Source organism: Mus pahari, chromosome 11 (assembly GCF_900095145.1).
Source record: "Mus pahari chromosome 11, PAHARI_EIJ_v1.1, whole genome shotgun sequence".
Lineage (NCBI taxonomy): Eukaryota > Metazoa > Chordata > Mammalia > Rodentia > Muridae > Mus > Mus pahari.
The window spans coordinates 65,590,186-65,604,710 of NC_034600.1; positions in this window are offsets into that span (position 1 = coordinate 65,590,186).

Here is a 14,525-nt window from a genome sequence, read left to right on the forward strand (position 1 = left end):
GATCTGATAATAACCTCTAAGACAGAGGCTTAAAGATTACTGAGGATTTCTTCATCTTAATTAGAGACTGGCTTTGTATCTTCACAAAAGAAACTCGGAGAAGATGATGAAGGCACAATATTCACTGCCTGGTTAGCACATGTATAAAAGCTCACACCAGTGACCTTTGCTGGCAATATGTCATGAGGCTCTAATAACTGTGACTTTCGCCATTGTAAATTGGTGTCATTTCAAATCTAAGGCTTGTATTTCTTTCCTTCTGGACCCCCAAGCAGGAGGTATTTGTCTGTACTCAGCTGCATGGGGTTGGGAGAGGAAGTGTGAGCATAAATGTAGGAATTATGGTTTCTTCCCTACTTCTTTTACATCTTGCAAAGGTAGTTGACTGTATCTTATTTTGTTCGCATACAGTGAATCAACTTGTATTTAATTTGGTTTGTGGTCAGTGAGAGAATTTCAGAACTCCTTTCTTAATCTTTCACCTTCTGGATTTCCTGGAGAAACTACTTCTTAAATTTCTCTTTTGTTTCTTTACTTTTTTAAAATTAAGTGGTCAATTTTGACATATATACATATATATAAATAATATTTACATATAATATAATACTATAAATATATAATATATAAAATTCATATATATAAATATATAATATATACAATTTCATTTTGAATTGGAATAAAACATACCGTATATTCTCATCAGATGTTTCATATATAAGCACTGTATTTGCACCATTTTCTACCCTGTCTTTTCCTCCTCTGCCCTTTCACTGAACTTGGATTCATTATCTAGAACACAATTACTATTACAACTGCTGTTACTAATGTTGCTGTTGCTGCTGCTACAACAGCAACAGCAACAGCAACAACAACAACTATTACTAATAAACACACACACACACAAAGTCAATTTAGTGATACTTGCTGGTTCATGTGGTTAGGCAGATGACTTATAATTGATGACCTGTCATAGCTAAATATTACTCTAATAAAGTCAGTGCACTAAATATTTAGATTGCTGTTCTTTCTTAAGATTTTTATCATGTGAATAATTTGGTTCAGAAGAAACATTCATTGTGCAGTTTATAATTCTTGCCATCATATTTGTACTTTTAGAAGATATTCAGATATATTAGATAATTTCAGGTTAAGAATAAAACACTGTAAAAATATCCATTTGCACTACTAAAAGATATCAGTAGAACAACCATAGTTCAATAAAGAGGCACTTTTTTCAATTTTATCACTCTAAGATCTAGTCATCACCACTTACTAATTAATTGAAATCCTGTCAAAAAGATTTGTTTTTAATGTGAACTTTCTTGGGGTGCAACTATTCCTTTATACTAAACCTGGGTATGTTTTCCTTTTTCCCTTTGATCTGAGTTGGGTCCCAAGGGAAATGAATAGATGATCATTCACTTCCCTGAGTAATTGTTACTCTTTGTATAAGCCTGGGATTGAGTCTTCTGAATCTTGTGGAGTTTCCTGTTTGTAATTTTACTGGGATTTCAGAGTGTTACTAATTTCTCTTCTCTTCCCGAGAATAATGCTTCAGTTCAGAGGAAATGGATGCACAAACAATGTTAGATGGAATTGGGAAAGAATTTCTTGATACAAAAAGATATGACTGAAGAAATTCTTCTCAAGTAAAATAACAATTTCTTAAAGAAAATTATAGGTCGGTGTTGGCTCATTGTCTAGACCCAACCCTCATCTGCTCATATACTCACATTTTTAAAAGTTGGTTTAATATATTTTTTGCAAAGAAATTCCATGTAAATTAGCACTTACAGTAGCACAGTGTGAATTTTGAGGTATTTCTTATTCTTTACAGAATTCTACAATATAGTAGCAACATTAAAATAAGATTTGCCTCAAATTTGGCATAAGTGACAAATAAATGTGGGCTAATAAAGTGCACCAAAGACCATAATAACTTCACTGTTTTGTATGATATGTGTGTGACTATTAAATGTATGTGATAAATACAAAGGAGTATGTATATATAAGTAGTGAGTTTTCTGCAGAGCCCAAGGGATATCCTGCATTATTTTCATTTAGCTTTGTTGTCATATTATCTCAAGACAAGGTATCTTACTGAAACAGAAGCTGGCCTTTTTGCTAGTTTGTTTTTGTTTTTATTTTTTTAGAGTATCTGGCCAAACTACTTGGAGCTGTCAGGTTACAGCTACCAATGTCTGCCTTATTTTACATTAGCTTAGAGGAAGTCAACTCTTGCCCTTGTGATTGCAGAGCAAGAACTTTATACACTGAACTAGCTCCCTAACCAAGAGCTAATTTTTGATAAGAAAAAGTGGATTTAAAAACCAACATTTCTCCCCCCCCAATGACTTAACAGAACCTCATCCCCACTGTTTTAGAAACTATTGAACAAGTTATTTACTTAAGAGAATTTCATTTTATTGAATTCTTGAATAAATCAGTAATATTGATCGTCTTTCTCATCTCAGTCACAGGAAAGAGAGCCTTAGTTATGCTAGTTAATCTGTTTCAATTATCGAAGGCTGGGAAGAAAAAGACCAGAACTGAAATTTCCTAGTCTTACACAGGTTCCCCCCACACACACACACACACACTGGGAAAGACTACTCATTTTCAACCCTTCAACACATAGATTTGTTTTCATTAAAAGATATGTGGGCTTATTTCAACTAAGTAAGTAAACAAAAGAGAGTCACACAGACACACATTTGAAAGTCTGATTATGCATGCATTCAACATGCTGAAAGTCTGGGAATCTGGCCATCATTTCAAAGATGAGATTTGACATGGCCCACTAGCTGAGGGAATAAGAAGCTTTAACACTACAGAATCAACTCCCGTCCTTCTCAGGTGCCTGCGGGAGATGCATCTATAATTGATTACTCTAGTTCCAGCTGTTCTCAGAATGGTGTGAGTGAAGTTAGGAATTATTTGCCAAAGCTAATAACTGGGTAACAGTTAAATTTGCACATCGAGTGAATTTATATATCTGCCTTGCATAATATGTTTTATATGTATAATTGTTCAAAATGAAGATATTTATTTATCATAGTATTTATTCTACTATTACTAGGAAAAAAGTTAGAGCAAAGTAAATATACATGAATACACTCAGGGTTTAATTTATTTTAAAATGGATGCCAAGATATCCTTATAAAATCTTAGGCAAGATGAGATGATCTGTAAAAATATAGAAGGCTACTTTCCTAAATTAATTGTTTATTTCTTTAGGAGTCATTATTTTTATCTCTATTCTTAAATTTCATAAATAGGATCTTTCCTACTGGAAAATATGATCTTAAGACTCTGATAATAATTCCACTAAAAATTTATAAATATGTACATATATATGTTTATGTTTACATGAGCATAAACAAATATATGGCATTAGAAAATCATAATGTGATGTCCGCTGAGTCACATGCCAGTGTTCACCATCGATAAGGTCAACATAAGTTAATAAAAATATAATTCAAGGCAAAATATCATAAAAAGTCCTATTTTGGAGGTTGTTAAAAGAAGCAGGTAAGGCTAATTTTCATCATACATTTTACCTAATTCAGATTATCTCAATTATTTTATTCTTTATGCAGTCATATTGCACTTTTAATCTTCTTGTTTACATTATAATCTTACAAAATGCACCATTTGTTTTGATGAATTAATTTACTGTTTGCAAGGGTTTATAACCTCAGGAGTGGTACATGTGTGGTTATACACATTTATGTGCACAGAGATATAGATGCCTATGCTCAACCTCAGGTGTCTCCTATAACTACTTCTTCATGTGAATCAACAGAGATTCCAGAAAGCCTTGAAGACCATTTTATTTATATTTCTCTACCATTAATATCACAGGTGAGCCTTTTGTTATCCATCTTTAGTTGTGTGTGAATTCCAATCACTTTACCAATGGAGCCATCACAGTCTTCTTTTTACTAGAAATGTTTCGTCTAGGATACATCTCTTTCTCACTAGGCACAATAAAAATCTACAACATAGCCATTTGTGATCGCATTCATTTAGTGGACAGTGCAATCTCATATTCTTAGCACTGAAACGATACTTTTGGTACCAGCACCATTTGGAATCTTGTGGAATGGGAAAGAAAAATATCATACTTAAATAAAAAGTAAATTAAAAAAAAAGATATTTATAAAAATTCTTAGTGGAGTCATTATCAGACACATATGACTACTGTATTTTCCAGTAGGAAAGAACCTACCTATGCAATTTAAGAAGATAGATAAAAATAATGACTCTTAAAGAAATAAACAAATATTTTACAACCCATGCAAGTTAGTGATATTTCTAACTCACTTATGAAAAACTGCCCAGACAAAGAGCACGCTTCTCTCAACCACCTAATACTCTTCAAAGTTCTGGAACATTGAAAATTGTGTAACTTGTAAATGAAATGTGTCACAGTCAGCTATTGGATGGAACACAGGGTCCCCAATGGAGGAGCTAGAGAAAGTACCCAAGGAGCTGAAGGGGGCTACAACCCTATAGGTGGAACAATAATACGAACTAACCAGTACCCCCTGAGCTTGTGTCTCTAGCTGCATATGTAGCAGAAGATGGCCTAATCGGCCATCACTGGGAATAGAGGCCCCTTGGTCTTGCAAACTTTATATGACCCAGCACAAGGGAAGGCCTGGGCCAAGTAATGGGAGTGGGTGGGTAGGGGAGCAGGGGCGGGGGGGGAGGGCTATAGGGAACTTCCGGGATAGCATTTGAAATGTAAATAAAGAAAATAATAATAATAAAAAAAGAAAATATATGAGGCATACAAACGATTATGTATTTATATGAGCTAGTTACAGAATTCTGTTCAATTATATTCACTGCTCCCTTTTGTCAAATAAACTGTAATCAAATCCCATGTACCTTGATAAGTAACATGGTATCTTGGTTTTTCTATTGCATGAGACATTAGATTGTACAGATCTGTAACAAATTCTATAAAGACATACTACTTTTTGACATTCATTATTTGTATATTTATCACTATTTTCACTCTTAAGAAAATAATTACATTTATCTCTCAGAATAAATGTGCTGATGTCTCTAGATTAGGTGGAATAATTTACCATAAACTACATGTTTTTTGCATGTTATGACTGTTATAAAATTTTCAAATAACATTGTGAATTAAAAATTGTCATGAAATGTTTAATAATGCAAATAAAACTCTACACTGGAAATAGTTCAATAAATGAGCCTTCTTTATTTTTTTTTCCCAGTGAATGCAACCTTTAGGGATAATACACATATTCTTTAAACAGCAACATCACCATATTTTTGAAGTCCCTTCAGAAATATTTCTGTTTAAATAAAGATTTTATTTTTTTCTCACAGCAAAATACACGGTATAGAATGCCATCTCTAATAATTTAAAAATATGTCATTCTGCAGATATAATTTTTTATTCCAGTGTGTAATTATGCCATAATTGTGTTTTTGAAGGTTTGTTACACTTATTTATGGTTTGATACTTACTATTGTTCAATACATGAGATCTCCAATATAATCTTATTAATATAAGTTATACATTATTCATATGTTTTGATGTATAATCACTTTGATAATCCATTATTCCTGTAAAACATAATGGTTTTAACTTCATATTTTAGAGCTCTAATCTGGAATACATTCTGTTATATTTTTCATTTGAATTTGATAAAAAATTCTTTTGGAAGACTAGAGATGTGATGACTAAATGTAATGATGTAAAGTGTAATGTGTTTCTAAATGTGGAAAAGAACATCAGTTGAGACCTAAAGAATTCCTTGAAACATATGGGCTCTAATTTATAATACTGACTCAACATAGGTTCATTAATTGTGATAATTGTGCTGTAGCAATATGGAACATATTATCAAAAGGGAAAAAAAAAAACCAGAGGATGGCATATGTAAATGCCCTAAAAACTGTAGAAATTTTTTTGTTTTTCAAATATAAAGTTTATAAACTGCAAAGATATGCTTCTTGAGGACTGTAAATTATCCAACTCCAGAAAGTATCTTCTTCCTCTAACGCTGGGCTCAGCTTCTTTGGTCTTGATTATTATTCGTGTGTACTTACTATGAAATCAGAAATAATAAATAATAAAAGAGAGATAATTTGCATTTCTATACACCAAAGTGTATAGCTTTAAAATGCAAGAATAACATATTTTTAAATATACAAATATACCTTAACTGCAATCTCTATTTACTTATGTACATTAGTGTGAAATACTGATGACACTTTCAATGTTAAGTGTACAAAGCTTTGCACTAAACTCTACATATTTTGTGAACAGTTCTAAGTAAATGTCAATGAGTGAATGATAATGCAATTTGAGCTATATTAGAAAATAATATTTACTCGATAGTCTCATTGTTTTCCTTTGTCGGGGCCAATACTTGTCTGAATAAAAAGATCAAGAGTTATATTTCAAATATGAAAAGAACATTTTTATCTCATCTCATAAATTCACTTTCAAATGTTGTAAATGTTTTTTTTTTCCCAACATCTATTGAACCATAATCTTCAGTATTCTAGGTTTCTGGGCTAATATCCACTTATCAGTGAGTGCATATCAAGTGAGTTCTTTTGTGATTGGGTTACCTCACTCTGGATGATATCCTCCAGATACATCCATTTGCCTAAGAATTTCATAAATTCATTGTTTTTAATAGCTGAGTAGTAGTGTCATTTTGTTGCTATTGTTTTTGCTGCTGCTGCTGCTGCAGTTTTGAGGTGGGCTTACATAATATCCTTAAATTATTTATTCATTTACATCCCCAAAGCTGTCTCACTCTCTTGGCCCTACCCTCACAGAGTACGTCCCTTCCTTCCTCTCCTACCTCTCAGAGGTCCTCATGGGTATCCCCCTGCCATGGAGCATCGAGTATCTGCCAGATTAAGTCATCTTCTCCCACAGAGGCCAAAAAAGATAGCCCTTTGGGGAATAGATACCACAGTTAGGCTACAGTTTTAGGGAGAGCTATTGGTGGACCCACATGGACACTGAGCTGCAGGTCTGCTATCAATGAGACCTACCAGGGGCTACATTCAAACCCTTGCATGCTATTTGGTTTATGGCTAAGTCTCTGAACATCTATCCATAGATGTTGGCTTATGGCTGAGTCTCTGAACATCTACCCATAGATTCAGGTCAGTTGACTCTATTGGTCCCCCTATGGGGTTCCTGCCTCCTTCAGTACCTTCAATCCTTCCCCCGACTCTTACAAAAGAGTCCATACCTCCATTCTACGTTTGGCTACAGAAATATCTACCTGTTTTACTCGGGTGCAGTGTGGAGCCTCTCAGAAACAGTTATGCTAGTCCCCTGTCTGTAAGCATAGGAGAATAGCATTAGTAGTGTTAGGGATTGGTGCTTGCCCAAGGGATTAGTCTCAGGTAGACTAGTTATTGCTTGGCCATTCCTTCAGGCTCTACACCATTTTTATCCCTCTATTTCCTTTAGACAGGACACATTTTCTGTGGAAAAGTTTTCTGGGTAGTTTGTTTTTATCATCCCTCCATTGGTGCTTCTGTCTGGCTACATGAGGTAGCCTGTTCAGGAGCCATGTGCCTATTGTTAGTCATCTTGCTGGGTTACTTGCATTAACTCCTGGGAGACTCACTCATTCCAGGACTCTTGGATATTTTAGAGATTCCACCTCCCACCCACCCACAACCCTCCTGCCTCTCTCCATACCCTATCCCATCCCACCCCATTCCCCACCCCTCCCCTCTTTGAGCCATTTTCATCCCTTTGCCACTAATGATAGTTTTTCCCCACCTAAGTGTTATACAAGCATCCTCTCTTGGACCTTCTTGCTTAACATCTTTGGGTCTGTGGGTTGTATCATGGGTTTTCTGTACTTTTTGACTAAAATCCACTTATCAGTGAATACATGACATGCATTTCCTTTTGGGTCTGGGTTACCTCACTCAGGATATTTTCTAGTTCCATCCATTTGCCTGGAAAAATTCATGATGGTCTGTTTTCAATAGCTGCATAGTATTCCACTGTGAAAATGAACCACAATTTTCTGTTTCCATTCTTTGGTTGAGGAACATCTGGATTATTTCTAGTTTTTCCTATTACAAATAAAGCTGCTATGAAAATCGTGGAGCGCATGTTCTTGTGGTATGGTGGAGAGTATTTTGCGTATATGCACAAGACATGTATAGCTGGTCTTAAATTAGTGCTATTTCCAATTTTCTGGAGGGAAAAAACTGCCAGATTGATTTCTCAAGTGCTTGTACCAGTTTGCACTCCTACCAGTAATGGAAGATTCTTCCTTTTCCACCACATCCTTGCCAACTTCTACTGTCCATTGAGATGTTGTTGGAAGCCATTCTAATAAGTTGTAATCTCAGTGTCATTTTGACTTACATTTCCTTCATTACTAGAGAAATTGAACATTTCTTTAACTGCTTTTTGACATTAGAGATTCATCTGTTCAGAATTATTTGTTTAGCTCTGTACCCCATTTTTAATGTGTTATTTGGTTTGCTGAAGTATAACTTTTTGAGTTCTTTATTTATTTTAGATATTAGCTGTCTGTTGGATGTAGGATTGGTGAAGATCCTTTTACAATCTGTGGATGGCCAGTTTGCCCTATTGATAGTGTCCTTTGACTTTTAGAAGCTTTTCAGTTTCATGAGGTCCTATTTATTTTTGATCTTACTGCCATTGGTGTTTTGTTCAGGAAATTGTCTCCTATATCAATGTGTTCAATCCCACTTCCCACTTTCTCTTATATTAGATTCAGTGTATCCAGTTTTACGTTGAGGTCTTTGATTGACATGGACTTGAGTGCTGTGTGGAGTGAGAAATACAGATCTATTTGCATTCATCCACATGTAGATATCCAGATCAAACCATTACCATTTGTTGAAGATGCATTCTTTTTATTTTTTTTCATTGTATTGTCTTGGGTTCTTTATCAAAAATCAAGTATCCATCAATATATGGGTTTATTTCTGAGTCTTTAATTCTATTTCTTTGACAACCTGTCAGTTTCTGCACCAATACCATGCACTTTTAATCACCATTGCTTTGTAATACAGCTTCAGATATATTCTCCTGAATGGTGATTGCTCCTGAAGTTCTGTTATTGTTCACATTTTTTCACTATCCTGGATTGCTTTCTGTTTTGTACATTTGTTTGTTTTTGTTTTTGTTTGGTTTATATGAAATTAAAAATTGCTTTATCAAATTCTGGGAAATTTTTTGTTGGAATTTTGATGGAACATGCATTGAATCTGTAGAAAGCTTTTGGTAAGATATCCATTTTCACTATGCTAATTCTACTGATCTATGAGCACAGGAGATCTTTCCAACTCTTGATATATTCTTCCATTGCTTCCTTTAGGGACTTGAAGTTCTACAGGGTCTTCTAGTTGTGTGGCTTGGGCTACACCAATGTTATAGTCAGGGTTTCGATTCCTGCACAAACAACATGACCAAGAAGCAATTTGAGAGGAAAGGGTTTATTCAGCTTACATTTCCACATTGCTGTTCATCACTGAAAGAAGTCAGGACTGGAACTCAAGCAGGTCAGGGAGCAGGAGCTGATGCAGAGGCCATGGAGGGATGTTCTTTACTGGCTTGCTTCCCCTGGCTTGCTCAGCCTGCTCTCTTTTAGAATCCAAGACTACCAGCCCAGAGATGGTCCCACCGACAAGGGGCCTCTCCCCCTTGATCACTAATTGAGAAAATGCCCCACAGCTGAATCTCATGGGGGCACTTCCCCAACTAAAGCTCCTTTCTCTGTGATAACTCCAGCTGTGTCAAGTTGACATAAAACTAGCCAGTACACACCAATATAGTTCATATTATTTGTGGGTTTGTTTATGTAGGACACCCATTTTCGGGGACTCCCCCAAAGTCATGGGAGTCAGGATTTCCCAGGAAACATGAGAGACCTTCTTGTTGTAAAAGCATGAGGTAGTTTAATGGCGGAGCTCTGGGCCAGCATGTACCTTATGCAGGAGGCAGAGGTGCCGACCTCGTGGCCTGAAAGCTAGGGGTTTTTATAGGGGGAGGTGGAGGGGGAGGGGCTAGCAAGAATTGGAGCGGTTACCCGTGATTGTCTCATTTAAACGTACACATTTGCAGGATGGTACATGCAAAGGCAGGACTGCTAGGAGACCTGAGGGGCGGGTCAGTGGAAAATTTGGTTCAGTCCCAGGAGTGTTCTAACAATGGCCTGCCTGGGTGTGCCCAGGCTTGTCTCACTGTGCTCTCTGCCTCAGGCTTCCAAGCTTACAAACAACTATCTCTCTGGACATAAGTTGCATGAATCCCAGGCATTAAATTTCATTTCTCTACAGTTTACCTAATTTTATTCTACGCCATTTATCATTTTAATAAGAATATCTACTGATTTTGTTTTTGAATAACCTTTATAACCAGCAATTTTACTAAAGTTGTTTATCAGTTGTAGGAATTCTATAGGCAGAATTTTGGGGCATCATTTAGGTATACTTACCATATCATCTGCAAATAGTGACTCCTTGACTTCTTTGCCTGGATAAGGCATAAGTGTTAGTGTTGAATGACACTCACAGGTGGAAACACACACTCCATAAGGAAGGCTGAGAAGATGTGGGGTTCGATTCTCCAGTTTCTCCTATAAGAGCACTAACAGCATCACACTTCACCAGCTAAACCTAATCCCTGGAAGCCCGTCTGCTAATACCATTACACAGAATGCTAGGATTTCAGTACATTTATTTAGAGGAACAGGCACACCTAGAAGTATACTTTATACAGTATTCTAGGGATTAGAATTTAAATTTTAAAGAATTAATTGAACTAGGTATATATTGTTATGAAAGTTTTCTTTATCTAAAATTCAGGTCCCAGACTGTCTATACTTTGTTCCTAAGATGAGTTGCATTGTATGCATTAAAATTATGATTCACTTTATTATTTTTAAGCTGCTTTGAGTACCATACTTATGTGGATTTTGTGTATTTTCTCTAAACCACTGTCATTTTGCTTCATCTTGTCCTGTCTATCTGACGCTAATGGCATGACATGGTACATGCATTGTCAGCTGAAACTATCTTATGCCAGACTATAAGAGAGTGGCCATATGGACATCATGCTTAATGTACTCATTGAAGACAGCATTTTATTCTGTGTGTACCACATAATAAATTGTCTACAGGTATCTGAGGATGATTAAATGTGAGTTGAATCTCAGAGCACTTTCTACTGTGAAATGTTTTTACTCTTTAAATGGTATCTCACAATAGAGAATGTTTTCCTCCTATAACAATATAGCATCAGAGATTGTTCCAGAAAACTCTTGTTCTGAAAGATAGGACTATTATCAAATAAGTCACTTTTATTCCCTTCTGGAAATTTCCATGCTCTCTGGAGAAAGTTCTTGCTGATAAGGAAACGAAATGTCAAGAAAATCTAACCTTATTTTTATCTTTACTATGTACACTCTCCATAAACTATTATTTCACAAAAATTTTTCAAGCCTAAGATAATGTCATTTACTGAAAGATAGATGCAAAACCCACCAAAATCTAGCCATTAGAATGTATTAGTTCAGTTTGCAATCTCCCTTCTTAAAGAACTTTTCAAAATTATATGTAGTCATGTAGCAATGACTAAAGTTAACTACAGTTTTATAAATATATCAGTCAGCATATATTCCTGGGGTTAGAACAATAATGCCAAAGATGTACAGTTCCATAGGAGGAATTGCTATCTCATAGTTTACTGTTATCGACCTTTTGTATTGAGTCCTGAGAGTTGACTAAAAGTGGTTAATTGTAAGAATAATTTATACAGGATACTAATTATGAGCTAGAAGTGTGCTTTCTAACAGTTAAGTTCTAGGCAGCTCATAAGTGTCCTTGAACATATTTATACACTCTATTTCCTTGAGATGCCTTATTGCATTATGTTTTTTCTATGAGGAAACATAAGCAAATGAGAGGTTCAGGTGGGGGTAGTTTATTTTAGTGGCAGAAATTTATAAAGCATACATGAGGCTGCATTTAGGATTTAAACTTAATAAATGACATTGTGTCTTTCATTTCTTGCTTTTTCAAGTTCAATTACAATTCATGGTAACTGTGTTCTATTAAACCCCAAATCGCACAATGGAGTACAGCTATTAAAAACAATGAATTTATGAAATTCTTGGGCAAATGAATGTATCTGGAAGATATCATCCTGAGTGAGGTAACTCAATTACAAAAGAAGTCACTAGATATGCACTCACTGATAAGTAGATATTAGCCCAGAAACTTAGAATACCCAAGATACAATCTCCAAAACACAAGAAAATCAAGAATAAGGAAGACCAACACGTGGATACTTCATTCCTCCTTAGAATAGGGAACAAAATACCCATGGAAGGAGTTACAGAGACAAAGTTTGGAGCTAAGATGAAAGGGGGGACTATCCAGAGACTACCCCACTTGGGGATCCATCCCATAATCAGCCACCAAACCCAGACACTATTGCATGTGCCAGCAAGATTTTGCTGAAGGGACCCTGATATATCTGTCTCCTGTGAGGCTATGCCAATGCCTGACAAATACAGAACTGGATGCTCACAGTCATCTATAGGATGGAACACAGGGCCCCCAGTGGAGGAGCTAGAGAAAGTACCCAAGGAGCTGAAGGGGTCTGCAGCCCTATAGGTGGAACAACAATATGAAATAACCAGTACACTCAGAGCTCTTGTCTCTAGATGCATATGTAACAGAAGATGGCCTAGTTGGCCGTCATTGGGAAGAGAGGTCCCTAGGTCTTGCAAACTTTATATGCCCCAGTACAGGGGAATGCCAGGACCAAGAAGTGGGAGTGGGTGGGTAGGGGAACAGGGTTGGGGAAGGTAACTTTCAGGATAGCATTTGAAATATAAATGAAGAAAATATCTAATTAAAAAAACACCTTGTTATATTTTAATGTTGAATGGAAACACAATTCTTCACAGGAATTGAGGGGACAATCTTCATCGTTATATGGAAATAAAAAAATTAGGATATCTAAAATAATCCCAAATAGTAAAAGAACTGCTGGAGGTATCACTGTTCACAATTTGAAAGAATTAAGTAACAGAAACAGTGTACTATTGGCCTAAAAGAGATACACTGCTGAATGTCATCTAATTGAATATGTAGACCATATCTATGGATATCTGAGTTTTGGCAAAGAAGCAGAAATATATACTGGGAAAAAGACAGCCTCTTCAGCAAACTGTGCCAGTCAAGGTCGGGGGCAGCATGCAGGACATCCATATGTAGTCCCATGCACAAAAGTAGATTCCAGATGGCTTAAGTACCTCAGCTTCAGACCAGATACTGCACATCTTAAAGGGTTTAGAAATGGGAATAATATTAAAGTTATTTATATAGGTAACATGTTTTTGAACAGGATGCCAAGAGTATAGTCAGAAAAGATTTAATAAATGGGACCTCACAATACTGAAAGACTTTTGTGTAGGAAAGAATGTCAGTCCACCCAATGAGAAAAGATTGATACCAATTAGTCAACCTAAAGAAAGTTAATATCTATACTTAAAAAAAAAACAAAAACAAAAACAAAAAACCTGGACTTCGAGATAGCGAATAGCCCAATTAAAAAATGGGCAAAGCACTAAATAGACAGTTTTCAACAACTGAAGCCTACGTGACTGACAACACTTAAATGCTCAAAATCCTTAGTCATGAGGAAACCACAAATCAAAACCTCTTTCATTCTACATCTGGCAAAATGGCCAAAATCAATAAAACAAGTGACAATTCATGCTGCTGGGGCTGTGTGGTAAGAAGAATGTCATTTTTGGTGGAAGTACAAAATTGTACCGCCAATATGAAAATTAGTGTTGTGGTTCAAGGACCCAGCTATATCACTCGGACCTCTTCCAGAAGTGCTGTACCTCTCACTGTGTGTTACAGCAGAGGCACTTGCACAGGAATCTTCCCTTCCTCTTTACTCACAATATCTAAAATTTGGGGGGGGGGGACTTAAATATCTACCAACAGAAGAATGGACAATGAGAATATTGTACATTCATCCAATGGATTATTATTTAGCTATTTTAAAAACAGGTATTTCACAGGCAAATGGATAGAACTAGGAAAAAAAAATTCACCCTGAGTGAGTTAAACCAGACCCAAAAGCTAAGCCTTTCATAGGCATGTTGCATTCTGTACAACCAGAAGTTACTATAGAACACACAGCTGCTACTTGGCACTGGTGATCTTAGGAAGATTTTACAATGAAAGTGAAATATAATATATTTTTATGGAGAGGCAGTGTGGGATGGGAATAGGAGCACTAAACAGTAAAGCAAGGTGTAAGGATAAGTTACAGAACAATGGGATGGAAGGCTAATACAGAGGGACACTGGAGGTTGTACAAGCTTGCAATCCCACCATCAATGGAGGAGTGTTCCTCTTTCTCCACAACCTCGCCAGCATCTGCTGTCACCTGAATTTTTAATCTTAGCCATTCTGACTGGTGTGAGATGGAATCT